This window comes from Canis lupus, chromosome 5 (assembly GCF_048164855.1).
Source record: "Canis lupus baileyi chromosome 5, mCanLup2.hap1, whole genome shotgun sequence".
NCBI lineage: Eukaryota > Metazoa > Chordata > Mammalia > Carnivora > Canidae > Canis > Canis lupus.
In genome coordinates this window covers 60,766,180-60,781,472 of record NC_132842.1, presented here as the reverse complement: position 1 = coordinate 60,781,472, position 15,293 = coordinate 60,766,180, and the positions used below count along the sequence as shown (strand labels likewise).

The following is a 15,293-nucleotide window of genomic DNA, read 5'->3' as shown; positions in this document are numbered from 1 at the left end:
TATGTAAAAACACTCTGGCATTTGCCATTGCTGCTGTGGTTATCTGCCTTTATCTTAATAAACATGAGCTGTTATTATCTATGTTCCTTGAGAACTTCAACTACCTTGTTAACTAATGGATCTCCAGTACTTCTAGCACATTATCTAGCACATAGTAGGTGCTCAAGAAATACTTATTGAAAGAGTAAGTACAGGAATGAAGAAAAGGAGAGATACATATACATATTAACTTGAAGTAATTACCCTTCTGCTTGCCTCAGAGGGCCCAGTAGAGAAGGCATAGTACTTTTAAAGGACAATGCGCTAGAGATACAGAGGGGGACTGTTATTAAAATATCTGTAATGCATCATCTCATGTGCCAGCTTGACTGGGCTAAGGGATGCCCTGAAAGCTGGTTACATGTTATTTTTGCATGTCTGTGAAGATGACTTCTAGGAGAGATTAGCATTTGAATTGGTAGACTGAGTAAAAACAATTCCCCTTATCAGTGTGAGTGGGCGTCATCCAATCCACTGACAGTCTGAACTAGAACAAAAAGGCTAAGAAAGGACAAGTTTGTCCTCTGCTTAAGCTAGGACATCCATCTTCTCCTGCCCTCAATCACAGGCACTGCTGGTTCCAGGGCCTTTGGACTTGAATCAGAAATTACACTGTAGTCTCCCCTGGTTTCCAGGCCTTTGCTTTGGAGTAGAACTAAACCACCAGTTTTCATGGGCCTAAGCTTACAGAGACAGATTGGGGGATTTCTCAGCCTCCATAATGGTGTGAGCCATGCCTTACAATAAACCTCTTTCTATACATCTACATTTCTCCTGTTGGTGCTATTTCTCTGGAGAACTCTAATACAGTGTCCTTGGGTGCAATTTCCTCAAAGGCCTGCTAGTAAGTGAATCCAAGTTGTTAGTGAATGCTTCTTACCCTGCCTGATTCACCTGCACTACCTGAGAAACACTGAGAAAGTATGGACTGCACAGTCTCCCTGCTACCCCTCCCACCAGCAGGAATCTTCTCTCTTGAGTGGATTAGGGGTTGGGGGAACAAAACCAGAGAAGGAACCTCTAGGTATCTACATATTCTATATCTAGCCCTTTTTACATTCCTCTTTTGACTTTCCTACCAACTTTAAGAGGTAAAATATCAGCACTTTATAGGTGAGGAATCTGGGGCCTGGAGAGAGGAAGTAACTTATCTGAGATCATACAACTAATAAGTAGCAGAGGAGGGATTCAAAAACAGAAAAGTCTATGTGGTTCCTAAGCTATATTAGTCAGGGTTGCCCAGAGAAAGAGAACCAATAGGATATGTGTGTGTGTGTGTGTGTGTGTGTGTGTGTGTGTGTGAGTGTATGTGTACAATTATGGATACTGACAAGTCCCAAGATCTTCAGAGTAAGTTAACAAACTGGGCCAGGAGAGCCCGTGGATCCAAAGACCACATTCTGGTCTAAAGACTGGCAGACTTGAGATCCAGGAAGAGCCTATAATTTCAGTTTGAGTTCAAAATCAGGAAAAAACTGATGAGCCAGCTCAAAGCAGGAGGATAGGGTATGGCCAGCCTTTTGGCTCAATTCAGGCCTTCAACTGATTTGAATGAGGCCCACTCACATTAGGCAATTTGCTTTGCTCAGACTGTTGATTTAAAAACACACTCAAAACTACCCTTGCAAAGACACCACAGTTTGACCATGACCAGTCAAGTTGACACATAAAATTAACCAGCAGGCAAGCCCATGGACTTTTCACTATATTACATACAGCTGTGCTTGGGTCTAGAAAGTCCTCCCCAGTGATGTCATAAAATGTTACTGGCCCCCAAATATCCTTCCCAAAAGGCAACAAGCAGTACCTTAGGGATACATTTTCTTGGCCACTTAAATAGAAATAGTCTAAACTAGTTCCTGTGATTACTTCCTTGATTCAACCCAACTTCTCCCCACTTAACCCAAAATACTTTCACTATTTCTAGAGAGGCAACTGGAAATCTCAGATGTTTACATCATTCAGACAACAGGAAAGTGAAAGCAGACTGGGGATAGTAAAATGAAACTCCCATGATACAGAGAGAGAATAGGATGAAGCCAAGGAACCTACAAAGGGAAGTATGATTGCTTGGTTCCTTTGCTAATTGCAGCATATGTGTCTCAACAGATATTTCAGTGAAGATACTAAATTTTCAATGTCTGATACACTACAGGCACTTAAAACATTTAATGAATGGATCAATATGTTCACTCTCCCTTTCTTTCTCTCTTGTGCCCTCTAAACCTGAGAAATTGTCCCCATTTTCCTGCACACAAGGGAAATCATGATGGTACTGCCTTGTCCCATCCTTTTTTCCTTGACTTTTCAGTTCTGAGGTCTTCTTGGGTTTGGCAGTCACCTCCTACCTCCTGGGTCTCCTTTTCCCTCATCTTTCCAAATTCAATATATTTCACTACATTGGCTCAGTGGACCCTATGAAGCTCTTTTGGCCAACCTTTCTGCTGCATCTGTAGGCCATGTGTGGTCTATAGATAGAATAAGCTCATAGGCTGCACAATCACCACTTGCTCCTAGGAAGAGTCAGTCACATGGCAGTGACTGGATTCCCCATTAACTTGGCCTTGTGAGAATCTGTTATGATGGTTCCTAGACACAATACTGAGTTTGGCCATGGAACTTACAGGGAAAAGAAGAATGATGTCCAATACCTTATAGCTATGGCTATAGGTGAGGCCTATTCCCAAAAGGCTTGGATCCTTTAAGAAACTCCTGTCCCAGTGTCACTTTCTATTCTAGAACATAAGCAAAACATCCCAGGTGGACAGACCTATTCAATTTCTCGAATACTGTTCTGTACTCAGCATTTAGTCAACTCTGTAATAATAAAGAAGTTTATGAGGTGGTCCCTTGGTCACAATGGAATGTACAAACTAACCCTGCCACTATATGCTTTTATAATACTGGAAAAATGTATGAAACAATTCTTCAGATGGTGGGCAATAGGTGTACAAAACCATGAGGTCTAAGAGAAAGGAAACATTTGAGGTGAGTCCTATGATTATCCTAGGCTTCCTGCCTAGAGTCATTTATCAGACTTTTTGACAAGGAGGAGGAATTTAGAGGATGAGAGCCTCCCTGAGCCTAAAAGATAGTGATTAAAGTTAAGGGAGGTTGAGGTGGCTGAAATTGGGGACAGAGTGCCAAAGTAGAAATAGCTACAAGAAAGAGCTCAGGGCATCTTACTGGGTGCCCTTGTTTGTATAAATAATAAATTGTACATGTAGAGTGTGACTCCGTAAGACCACATAAAGAAGAACTACCAGGGATCCCTGGGTGGCGCAGCGGTTTGGCGCCTGCCTTTGGCCCAGGGCGCGATCCTGGAGACCCCGGATCGAATCCCACGTCGGGCTCCCGGTGCATGGAGCCTGCTTCTCCCTCTGCCTGTGTCTCTGCCTCTCTCTCTCTCTCTCTCTGTGACTATCATAAATAAATAAAAATTTAAAAAAAAAAAAAAAAAGAAGAACTACCAGAGACTGGACAACTATTGGAGAACTACAAGCTGAACAACTATCATGAGTTACACATGACTGGGAAGCATTCAAGTTCCAATCAACTAGACTGAAGAAAATTTGTTGAACATGAGGAAATTCAGTAGAGACCCCAGAAAAACCAAGTCTTAAAAGTAGTTAAGCTAGCATTACTAACAAACCTAAATGTGTATTCAACTAATAACAGCAAATTAACTGCCTGCCATAACAGAACTCAACACTTTTTAAAAGAAGACAACAAAATTCAATAAACAATTTAACATTTACAGTGTTCTGCCTTCAATTAAAAATTATTAGTCATGAAAAGAACTAGACAATGTGAATCATAACTGAAAAATCAGTCTATGGAAACAGAATGGAAATGAGAGAGATGATGGGATTAGCAGACAAACTATTGAAAACAACTATAATATCATTAAGGAGTCAGATGGAAACATGAACCAAATGCAAAGAGAAATAGAAATAGAAACTATTTTTAAAAATATAAATAGAATTTCTAGAGCTTAAAATGAAATATCTGCAATAATAAGATAATAAAAATTAAGTGGATGGGATTAAGACTGGATTTGACACTGTAGAAGGAAAGATCAGTGAACTTGAAGACTGGGCAATGACAACTATCCAAACTGACACAAAGAATAGGAAAAAGAAAAAGGCTGAAAAAAGGAAGACGGCCAAAGTAACTTAAGGGAAAATACCAAAAAGTCTAACATATGGGTAATTGGCATCCTAGAAGTGGAGAAGGGGAGGCAGATATTTGAAAAAATATTGGATGAAAGAAACTTACAAATTTTTGCTAAAAACTATATATCCACAGATTCTATAAGCTCAATTGACATCAAGTAAGATAAATATAAGGAACGCTTTACCAATACACATTATAACCAAATTGCTATAAACAAAATCATAAAGAGAACATCTTCAAAGTAGACAGAAAAAGAAGATATATACAGAAGGAAAGATGAGAAGTATCGCTGACTTCTTATCATAGATTACTCAAGTAAGAAGAATGGAATGATATTTTTTAAATGCTGAAATGAAAAATGACTACATAGATTTCTATGGCCAGTGAAAATATTCTTCAGAGATTAAGACCAAAATGCTGAGAGAATCCACTGCCAGCAAACCAGTACTACATTTAACAGAAGCTAAATAAATGCTTTCTGGATGAAAAAAAAAAAAATGATTCCAGATGAAAATTCAAGTCTACCCAAAACAATGAAGAACACAGAAAAGGACAAATGTGTAGGTAAATACGAATTTTTTTTCTCATTTAAGAAATTCTTCTAAGAGATAATCACCTAAAGCAAAAATAATAACAATGTATTGTGACATTCATAACAAATGTAGAAATTAAATGTATGACAATACCACAGTATTGAAAGGAAAGTAAAGAGGGAATGGAAATAAACTGTTTTAAGAGTCTTACAGTTGTATGTGAAGTAGCATATTTATAAAGGTACATTTTGGTAGTTAAAACCTCTCATTGTAATTCCTATTACAACCCCACACAGAGAAAAAGAAAATAGAAAATGGACTAACAATAAGATAAATAACAAAATGTAATTATTTAAAATGGAATACAAAAATAATCCAAGAGAAGACAAAAAAAATAATAAATGAGAGTAATAGCTAGATGGTAGACCCAACCCAACTATTTCAATAACTGCATTAAATGTAAACAGACTAAAATAGCAATTATAATGTAAAAATTGTCAGATTGGACAAAAAATTAAGAAAGCTATTCTTCAAGAGAATAGCTCATTTTACATATAAAAAATATGTAGTTTAAAATTTGAAGTATGAGGAAATGATAGACCATGCAAACACAATAGCAGGAGGAGCTATATTCCTAACAGATGAGGACAAGGAGTATTACCAGAGATTAAAAAAAAGACACTTCACAATGATAAAGGAGTCCATTCAATAAGGCCAGAAGATCTAACCAATACAAATGGGTATTCACCTAAGAGAGTTTCACCATACATGCAACAAAATTTGACAGAAACAAAAATAGAAACAGACAAACTGAAATTATAGTCAGAGTCTTCAACACTCCTTTCTCAATAATTCATAGAATAAGGGGATCCCTGGGTGGCTCAGTGGTTGAGTGCCTGCCTTCGGCCCAGGGTGTGATCCTGGAGTCCAGGGATCGAGTCCACATCGGGCTCCCTGCATGGAGCCTACTTCTCCCTCTGCCTGTGTCTCTGCCTCTCTGTGTCTCTCATGAATAAATAAATCTTTAAAAAAATAATTCATAGAATAAGTGGACATAAAATCAATAAAAATACAGATGACTTGAATATCACTATCAAACTTAAATGACATTTACTCACCAAGTACAAATATACATTATTTTCAAGTGCACAGGGAACATTCAACAAGATAGATCATATACTAGACAGAATGTAAAAAATGAAATGATAAAATTTCTAGAGAACTCAGAAGGAACTCTTCACAACCCTGGGACCAATAAAGGTTTCACAGTACAGAAGATACATTCTCCATGAAATTAAAATTGATAAATTTTTATCTCATCAAAAGTAAAAACTTCTCTCTGAAATGCATAGTTAAGAAAGTGAATAGGCAAGCCACAGTCTGGGAGAAAACAGTCACTATACATATATCTGATAGGATTTCCATAAAAATACAGAAAGAATTCTCATAACTCAATAATTTAAAAGACAAATTATCAAAAATTTTACATAGATAAATTTTTCAGAAGCACTTCACAAAAGAAAATATATGAATAATCAACAAGCTCATGAAAAAGTGTTCAACATCTTTAATCATCAGGAAAATTCAAATTATAGCCATAATGCAATGTGACCATATATTCACTAAAATTTAAGACTTGACAATATCAAGTGTTTGTGAAGATGTGGAACAACTGGAACTTTCATACATTGCTGGTGGGGTCAGAGGAATCATTTTAGGAAACAATTTGTCAGCTTCAAATAAAATTAAATATATACTTATTATATGACCTAGAAATTTTGCTCCCAGGTATACACTCAGGAGAAATGAAAACATGCCTGCACAAAGATTTGTGCATGAACACTTATAGCCATTTTATTCACAATAGCTAAAATTGGAAACGAACCCAATATCCACCAACAGGTAAAAGGATAAGCACATTGTTTCTTATGTATAAAATGGAATCCTGCTCAGCAACAAAAAATACTGGGCTATTGAAATACACAATATGGAGGAACTTCTAAAACACTGTGCTGATCAAAAAGGAGCCAGTTACAAAAGAGTACACTCTGTGACTAGATTTATGTAGAGTTCAAAAATAGGCAAAACTGATCTGTAATATTAGAAATCCTGGGACGTGTGGGTGGCACAGCGGTTAAGCATCTGCCTTCAGCCCGGGGCATGATCCTGGAGTCCCTGGATCGAGTCCCACATCGGGCTTCCTGCATGAAGCCTGTTTCTCCCTCTGCCTGTGTCTCTGCCTCTCTCTCTCTCTCTCTCTGTCTCTCTCTCTCTGTGTCTCTCATGAATAAATAAATAAAACCTTTAAAAAATGAATAATTTAGAAATCCAGTGAGTAGTTGGGTCAGGGGGTGGAAGGATTGACTGCAAAGGGGCAAAGTAGAACTTCTAAGGTGATGTAAATGTTCTGTACCTTGATCTCAGTCATGGTTATATGGGTGTGTACCTTTGTCAAAACTTACTAAAGTAAAAATTTAAAACAGGTGCATTTTATTATATGAATATATCATATCTTAATAAAGTTGATTTTTTTATACACAGGTTTTTGTCCTTAAGGACACTGCAACTCAGACAGGGGAACTAGATTAGATGAACAGGGGATCCTCCTATGATCACACACAAGCCAGAGGGGACATTCTGCACTAATTTATAACCTGCACACCCAGGTGCCATGGAGATGTAAGGAGTAGCAGGTGGATAACAGACTAGTCAGTATTCCTTTCAAAGGAAACCTGCCCCAGGATCTGAAGGGAGAGGGAGGATCTGAGGAGTGGAGAGCAGGCTTGGGGTCTCCAAAGGGTAGATTCAGTACACGAAACTGGAAGTGTGGATGGCCTCCATGCAAGCCATGCAAAAGACTGGCTAACTCAGATGAAGTGAGACATGGGGAAGAATAGAGTACAGGATCTTGCAAGCAAGGCAAAGGATAGATAACGCTAGAAATGGGCATCCTTGTGGTTTCTAAGTAGGGAAATAGCAGCACGGGAGTGATCAGGCTGTGGGTGAGGAGTCCAAATCCAGGAATCCATGAAGGAGGCTCTGGCAGGTGTGCAGACATGGATAGATGGGGGCTGGCTCTAGTAAGGTGACCTGGGAATACAAAGACCTAGGAACCATTCTGATGAGCACAAACCATTGGGAACTGCTGACTCTTTCAGAACTTTCTGAACCTTAAAGAGGCTGCCAACCCCAGTGGATAGAGCTCAGGCTCAAGTTCACAGCCCTAGCTCCAAGCCTTACTCCATCACAGAAAATTGGGCAAATTTTTAAAGCATCCCAAACCTTAGTTTTTTCATTTGTAATATGGGAATAATAATTCTCAACTTGAAGGATTATTGAGAGGATTACATGTGAGGTAGGTGAGGCACCTGGCATAAGGTAGATAAATGACAGACATCACAATTAGTCCCGAGGTTGATCTGAGATTCCTGGGACTACTCTAGGAGGTGTCTCCTCCTTTTGGGTCTCAGAAGAGGGGTCACAACTACACTGGATGAGTGAAAAGAGAAAAATTAATATACACATGAACCTACAGGTTTAATAGTCATCAAGGACAAGCAACACTGGGTATAAACATTATTCACATATGTGCTGTGTGTAGGCCACAAAAATAGAGTGAGGTGGGTCCCTTTCACTAAATAACAAAGGGTCAAGGGGCCTGATTATGAAAATTTGGGTCAAGGGGTTCATAATTTGCAGTTTTTCCATTGGGAGAAGGATGCCTTTTTAATTTGCAAATTGACCGAGAGTAGCCTACTTAGCCCAACATCTCTGTCACTAAGTGGCCCCCTTGACGCTTTGACGCAGGTAACTGTGGCTCTCAGGGAATCCTAGGAGACCACTGCTCCAGAATCTTGTCTCCAGGTAGGGGCATATGTTGGGGATGTCGCACAAGCACAAACTTAATACAGTTGCTCAAATCTGGGGAATATCATTTTCTCTATATTGAAAGAAACAGGAAACAGGCATTTACTGAACATCTACCGTTTATAAGGCAGGCGCTTTAGTAGAGGTTTCTCCTGGCTCATCTGGAATAACCAACTGTTCACTCATTCAACAATTATTTATTGAGTTCCAATGGGCACTGTGCAAAATGCTAGGGATGCATTAGGATCAGAGAGACAAATAAGTAAACAGATCATAACCACAGAAAGACAAGTACCAGCAGAGAGTAGAACCAGAGTAGAAGGCCAGCACCTAACCAGACCCTAGTGATGGAAACTCTGTGTGTGTGAGTGTGTGTGCGTGCACACACACACACAGAACACACTAGACAGAGGAAAAAGCAAGCACTAAGGCCTGGCAGTGAGAGAGATGGAGACTAGTTCAGTAGAGGAATTGCCAGCAGTTCTAAGGTTGGAGCAGAAAAAGTCTGTAGTAGTAAGCCAGTAAGAAATACAGATCTTTCTGTCTTTTGGTCATGAAGGATTCATTGGCCTGGAATAGTTATCAGATTCAGCAAATAAAAATACAGGATGCTAAACCTGATGAACACTACTTTAGCCAGGTGATCCAGGTCAACACTGACAGTGATAAGTCATGTGGATAGTACATATCAGTAACATGACTGTGTGAAAATAGTATTTTGCCTTTGTTGTCCTCCTCCCCAAAACACACTACCCCAGACTAATCATGAGAAAAACATCAGACAGCCCCACATTGAAGGACATCCTACAAAACTCCTGACCACTGCTCCTCAAAACTGTCAAGGTCATCAAAAACAGGGAATGTCTGTCAAACTGTCACAGCCAGGAAGAGCCTAAGGAAGCAAGATGGCTAAATGTGATATGCTATCCCAGACAGGGTCTAGGAACAGAAAAATGGTATTAGGAGAAAACTAAGGAAATCTAATAAAGTTGGGACTTTAGGTAATGGTAATCTTTCAACATTAGTTTATTAATTGTGACAAAGTATCACACTGACATAACATATTAATGTATATGGGAACTCTCTGTATTAGCTTCACAATTTATCTAGATATTTAGACAAATTGTCTAAACAATTCTAAAATAAAAAGTTCATTTCAAAATACAGGATTCACAGTTAAATCTGAATTTCAGATAAACCACTAAATTTTTTTAGAACTTGAAACATAATTGCACTAAAAAATTATTTGTTATTTGTCTGAAAGTCAGGTTTTACTGAGGGTCCTGAAAACTGTTGTCTGGGAAGGAGTTTACCCTGAGAACAGTAGAGCAGTGGGGAGCTAGGGAAGGGCTGTAGGCAGGCGGCTGCATGATGCACAATCTATACAGTAGATATACAGATAAGGAAACTGAGGCTCAATGATTTTACTCATTACCTGGCTAGCTTTATGGGCAGCCAGGATCTGAACACTGGCCTGTCCAATGGCAAGGCCATGTCTATCATTACACTCTGATGTCTCACAAAATTCTTTGTAGAAACACCCACAAGAATTCACTCTGGCTGGCAAAGAATAAAGGAGGATCAAGAGCAGACACTGTATCTGGAAGACTCCCACAAAAGCAGGTGAGTACTTCTGAGCACCAAAACTCAGGGCCTCCCCAAAACACAAGTTAACATTTCCTGTTGGGTACCAGCTCCCTCCAAGAAGTCCCCCTTCCCCTTTCCCTGTTCCTCATCATCACAGTCAAATCAGACAGTCAGAGCCACAAACTGAAAGGCTAGAAGAGACCTTCCAAGCTATTCATCCAACATTCCCCTTTGAATAGGATTCCCATCCACAGTTGTCCCCACAGATGTCACATCCCTGGTCTAGCTCTTAACTGTTGGCTCCAGCTTCTTCCCATCTTTAATTCCCACTTCCAATCTGCTCGAATGTCAGAAAGCAGCCTATCAAGCTAATTAGGGCTATGTGTTAAGTAAGAGTCAATGGTTGCTGAGCCAGGGCCCAAAAGGCTCTTCTGTGTGGAAAGAGAAACTTTGTTATGTATATTCCAGCTGCTGGTTGGGGCGGGGGGGGGGGGGGGGGGGGGGGATCCTTTTGTCTTACTCCTCCCCATCTTGTTCCAAATAGGTGATGCTGTTTTATACCTGGGCTCCACAGAGATGAGATGAGGTTAAATAATGGCATTTACGTGAGCACAGCCCAAGGGTTGCTTTAGTTTATTTTAGCAGCACATGGAAGAAGACAGAGGGGCAACAGCAGGGTGATGTGTACCAGGCCAGCAAAATCTCCTACAGGAAATTATTGACGCCAGCCAGCTGCTCCAAGCCCCTGCTGGGCCGTTTCTGGTCCTCTCCTATCTCTCAGGGGACAGCCATCCCCCTGTGGCTTGCCAGCTCTGGAAGACAAAGAGGGCAAAGCTCACAGCCTGCTGCGTGCCTACCTCCAACACATACCCCTACCCTCACCCCAGCCTGTGAGACCACAGTCAGGGCCCCGCCAGGGGTGGGGGCAGGAGGAAGTGTCCAGCAATCCTCTTTTCTCTAGAAATGGGATTGGAAATGGGGTAATCGTCTAAATGGGCAGTCATGACGAGTCGATAAACATAACTCCCATTTTTATTACAGTGATGAGGCTGCCTGAGCAAGCATAATCCCTCTCCTGGGCTCCAGGAGATTGCTGGGCAGCCAGCCTCCCCCCTGCTGCCCCTCCACCAAGGCTGCATTAGTCTGACGGCAAAAGGCATTGAGCTCTAGACGGACTGCATTTCATAATGGCATTTAAAAGCATGGATCCTGGGGTCAAGCCAGGGTCCAAGGACACCACTGACCAAGCTCTCTGTCCCCTTGACATGATCCTCCTGCTTTCCCAAATACTGATGGGACAGAGATGGCTTAAATGCAGGGCCACCTGCGGTCATGTAAGATAGAGAAGATAATCAGGGAGGACCCCAACTCAAATGACTGGTGGAAACACAGCATAATGGAAAACCCCAGTCCTGTCCCAACAAATCCACTAACTCTTGTGGCCTCTGTTTCCTCATCTGCATTATGTGATTGTTGAGGTCTTTTCAGGCTCTTCTTCGTAAAAAACCCACAGATTCACGACTCTCCCACCCAGCCAGCATAGTTACTCTATCCTTACATAGGGTAACTCCTTTGTGCTTTAGAGGCTGTTTTATCTTTTTCAGCTCCCTACTGAAATTATAATCGTCCACTTTATTAATGAACACCTTGTGGGAGAGGATGACCTAGTAGTAGCTGGAAGCAAGGTCCTGAGGGAACAGGGCAGGCAGGGGAGGCATGGCCTTGTGTACCAGAAAGATAAAAGCGGTTCAGAATGGGAGGCAGAAAAACAACAAGGCCACATCATCTGGGGCCCACCATGTGGGCAAATGCACAATGAGAACAGATGAGGTCCAGGTAGATGAACTGCAGATTAGGGCAAGCACTTGGGGACCTTCAGAACAAATCACAACCCTGCAGGGACTCCTGATCAGAGGCTTTGTCTCTCTCCATTCACTCATTTGCTCAAGCAGTGATCAGCTGGGAGATGTAGCAAAATTAAAACTGGATTTAGATTCAGAAGCTGGGCCCTAGCTTAGTGACAACATTTAGCTCATCACAAGAACAAGGCGTATCACCATTCAGAGCCAGCAAAACAATTCCTGCCTTGCACACTTCATGGGCTGGGTTGCCACCCTGCACACCTCAGTGGGTGTCATTCCTATGGGAGTCTACATGAGTGGTGCCAGCCAGAATTGGACAACACACAACACACAACTGGCATATTACAGCCCTGCTTGTAGTTTAAAAATGTCCACTGTTAGCACACTAATATTATCTTGGTCACATTCTAGAAGGGGATGCTAGACCCCCAAAGAACATTTGCAAAAAGCTAAAATTTAGTGGCATTCAGCATTGTGGTCTATTCACCGCAGCCATGGTGAAACAGTAAAGCAATCCATTATATAAACCTAGTTTATATAGGTGCTGTCGTTGTGATTCAGATGAGAATAATCACAAAAAAGAATAAGCAAGATAGGAGATGTGGCCCCAGGCTGAGGCAAATACCCTTCATTATGTGTCTCTCTGGTCCTAAGACTACTCTGCTTCCCATACTCTCCCCCTCTCAAAATATCCTCCACTGAAAGACACCCATGGAGTCTCGGTTAAGACAGGCTGCCATGACAGACTTTGCAGATCAGGACAAGAAGAGGGGGACCAAATCTGTCTGGCCCAAAAGGAAGTTCCCTGGATTTCATGCGCCCTCACACAACATCTCCCCATAAGCTCAGGACAGCAGGTCCTAAGAGTGACCTTTCCTCTCAACCTTCCCACTTTTGCCTGGGAAAGAAGATCTACAGATTCATGACTCCACCACACTGCCTACTATCTGGCCAATTCCAAGCCCCTTCTCATGCTTCCCCCATACACCAGAAACGTTCAGGTCAAGTAGATTAAATCATGCTGAAATCATGTAGAGCCCTTTGATCTACTCCTGCTTTTCTTATTGGGATGGGGGATGGAAATGGGAGACACTGAAAGCATTTGCACCCACCTGTCCATTTCTCCTGCCACTGCCATCTTCATCAGATGCCTCCTAACATGGCTTCCTATTCCAAGACCCTTTGCCCTCCACGCAAGATACATCTCAGAGCTTATGTTCTAAAACATAGCTCTTGGCCTGTCATATCTTTGTGTTAGGGGGTGCACAGCACCCCCATTCCAGAGGATAAGAGCTTGTTCCCAAACTCACTTCTGGTTACTTCCTCCCCTGGAGCCAACACTGCAGGCCCCTCCAACCCTGAACAACCTTTGTGCATTCATTCAGCCACTGTATGCCTAATAGAGTGTGTAAGGTGTACCAGGCAGTGTGCTGGGCACAAGACATGGAGTAGAGGGCAAATCCCACCAGGCACCCCAGGGAAAATAGACATCAAACAAATAACCACAAAAATATATCACAAACTGTGATGTCTGATAAGGAAAAGTGCTCAAAGATGTACAAGGCAGAAGGGCTAAAGTGGCCTGGGGATCAGAGAAGGCTTCCCTGAAGAAGTGATATTTGAGCTGATATGTGGAAAATGAGAAGGGATGAATTAGGCAAATGGGGTAGGTGTGGCAGTCACCACAGAAGAGAGGATTCCTGGAAGAGGGAGTTGCCTGGGCCTGGGCTGGTGAGAAGCAGGAAGAAGGCCCACACACTGAGGAAAGAGCTGAGGGTGCTGGTCCTCGATGGAGCTGGAAAAGTCTCCAGGGGTCAGATTAGAAGGGTTCTTTGAGGCTCCACTCAGGATATATGGGTCTTCATCCTAAGGAAAATGAGAAAGCATAAAGAGGTTTTGAGCAGGGAAGGAGGGCAGTCTGGGGAACAGGGGACATAATCAGATTTGCATTTTGAAATGCTCACTCCAGCTGCTGTGCAGAGAAGGGGCTGGACAGTCCAGAGTGGATGTGGGGGTCCGGGAAGGTGGGAATAGCATTCAGCTCAGGCAAGAGATATGGCTGTAAACTGGAAGTGGAGAGCTGGGAGTGAAGAGTGAGTCAAGCAAATGAATTTGCCAAACCAGAGTTTACTAAACCAGACAGATGGAAAGAGGGAACACTGGAAGATAACCAGATTTGGGTAAAAAGATCCTGACATTAGTTTGGAACATAATGGCTTTAGGGAGCCTCTGAAGCCTCCAAGTGGAAAGACCAGTGATAGATGGGTCTGGGATGGAGATGTATGTGTCCAGAGCCATCTGCACATGGCTTAATAGAGGATGTGGATGCAAATGAGATCCCTTTATGTCACCATTCATGGTCACCTCTCTCCAATCACTCCACTTATGCCTGCCCCCATGCAAGGAAAGCAGGTCTCTGCTGCCTCCTAGAACCCCTCAGGCCTCTGGACCCCCTCCTGCTGCTGTAGAGCCTCTCGTATCATTGTATGGCCACTTTCATACATGTCTTCCCCACTAATGATACAGGAACACCTTGAGGGTAGACACGTGGCTCTCCTCCTGAGATCCTCAGCACATGGAGAAGAGCCTGGCTCCTGAGTAAGCAGGATACAGGCCCACTTCTCTAGCCCATCACAAAGCCCTAGTGCAATGCTGCTCCATAGAAGAGAATGCAGGCCCAGATCCAAGAGCCCCAACTAAAAACTGTTCTCAGAGTCCTCAGAGGAAAATGGTCTCATCCCTAGCTTTATTTCCAATAAACCAAGACAGGTTTTGAAAAATTCTTAGAAGACAGTGGTATGGATGTTTTCCTACTGTTACTATAAATAAGTGACCAATCAGGTATTTATTGGGTATGTATTTCTCTTTTGTTAAAGACATCTTATGTGAAAGGCACTAACAGATAAAGAGATGGGTAAGCTCTGTCCTTAAAGAACTTTTAGCACAGCCTCTTACTCAGAACCAGTGCTCTGGTTATAATTCAAAACAAAGTTGTGTGTTATTTCATGTGATTATCTCGAAGAAAATCAAAGCCTGATTCCGTAAGCAGTTTATAATCTCAAGAAAATAAAGGACAAAGATAGATGAAGTTAATTCTATCAGTATATAAAGAGCCACCCCACCTTCTCCAGTGCCTTTTTTCAACTGGAAAAAGATACTCTTCCTCTAAATAGACACAGCTTCTCAGTGGGTCATACGATTTGGCTGGATTTAAGCCTCTGTCCCCCCT

General features: G+C 41.8%; 1 long non-coding RNA gene across 1 annotated transcript; it reads left to right on the top strand.

Annotated features, from left to right (window-relative positions):
• Positions 1 to 2,920: 2,920 nt before the first annotated feature.
• Positions 2,921 to 13,184, top strand: LOC140633883 (uncharacterized). The gene is made up of 3 exons (XR_012031443.1): positions 2,921 to 3,027; positions 10,151 to 10,238; positions 10,747 to 13,184. It is a non-coding gene; the product is annotated as an uncharacterized lncRNA (long non-coding RNA).
• Positions 13,185 to 15,293: the final 2,109 nt, after the last annotated feature.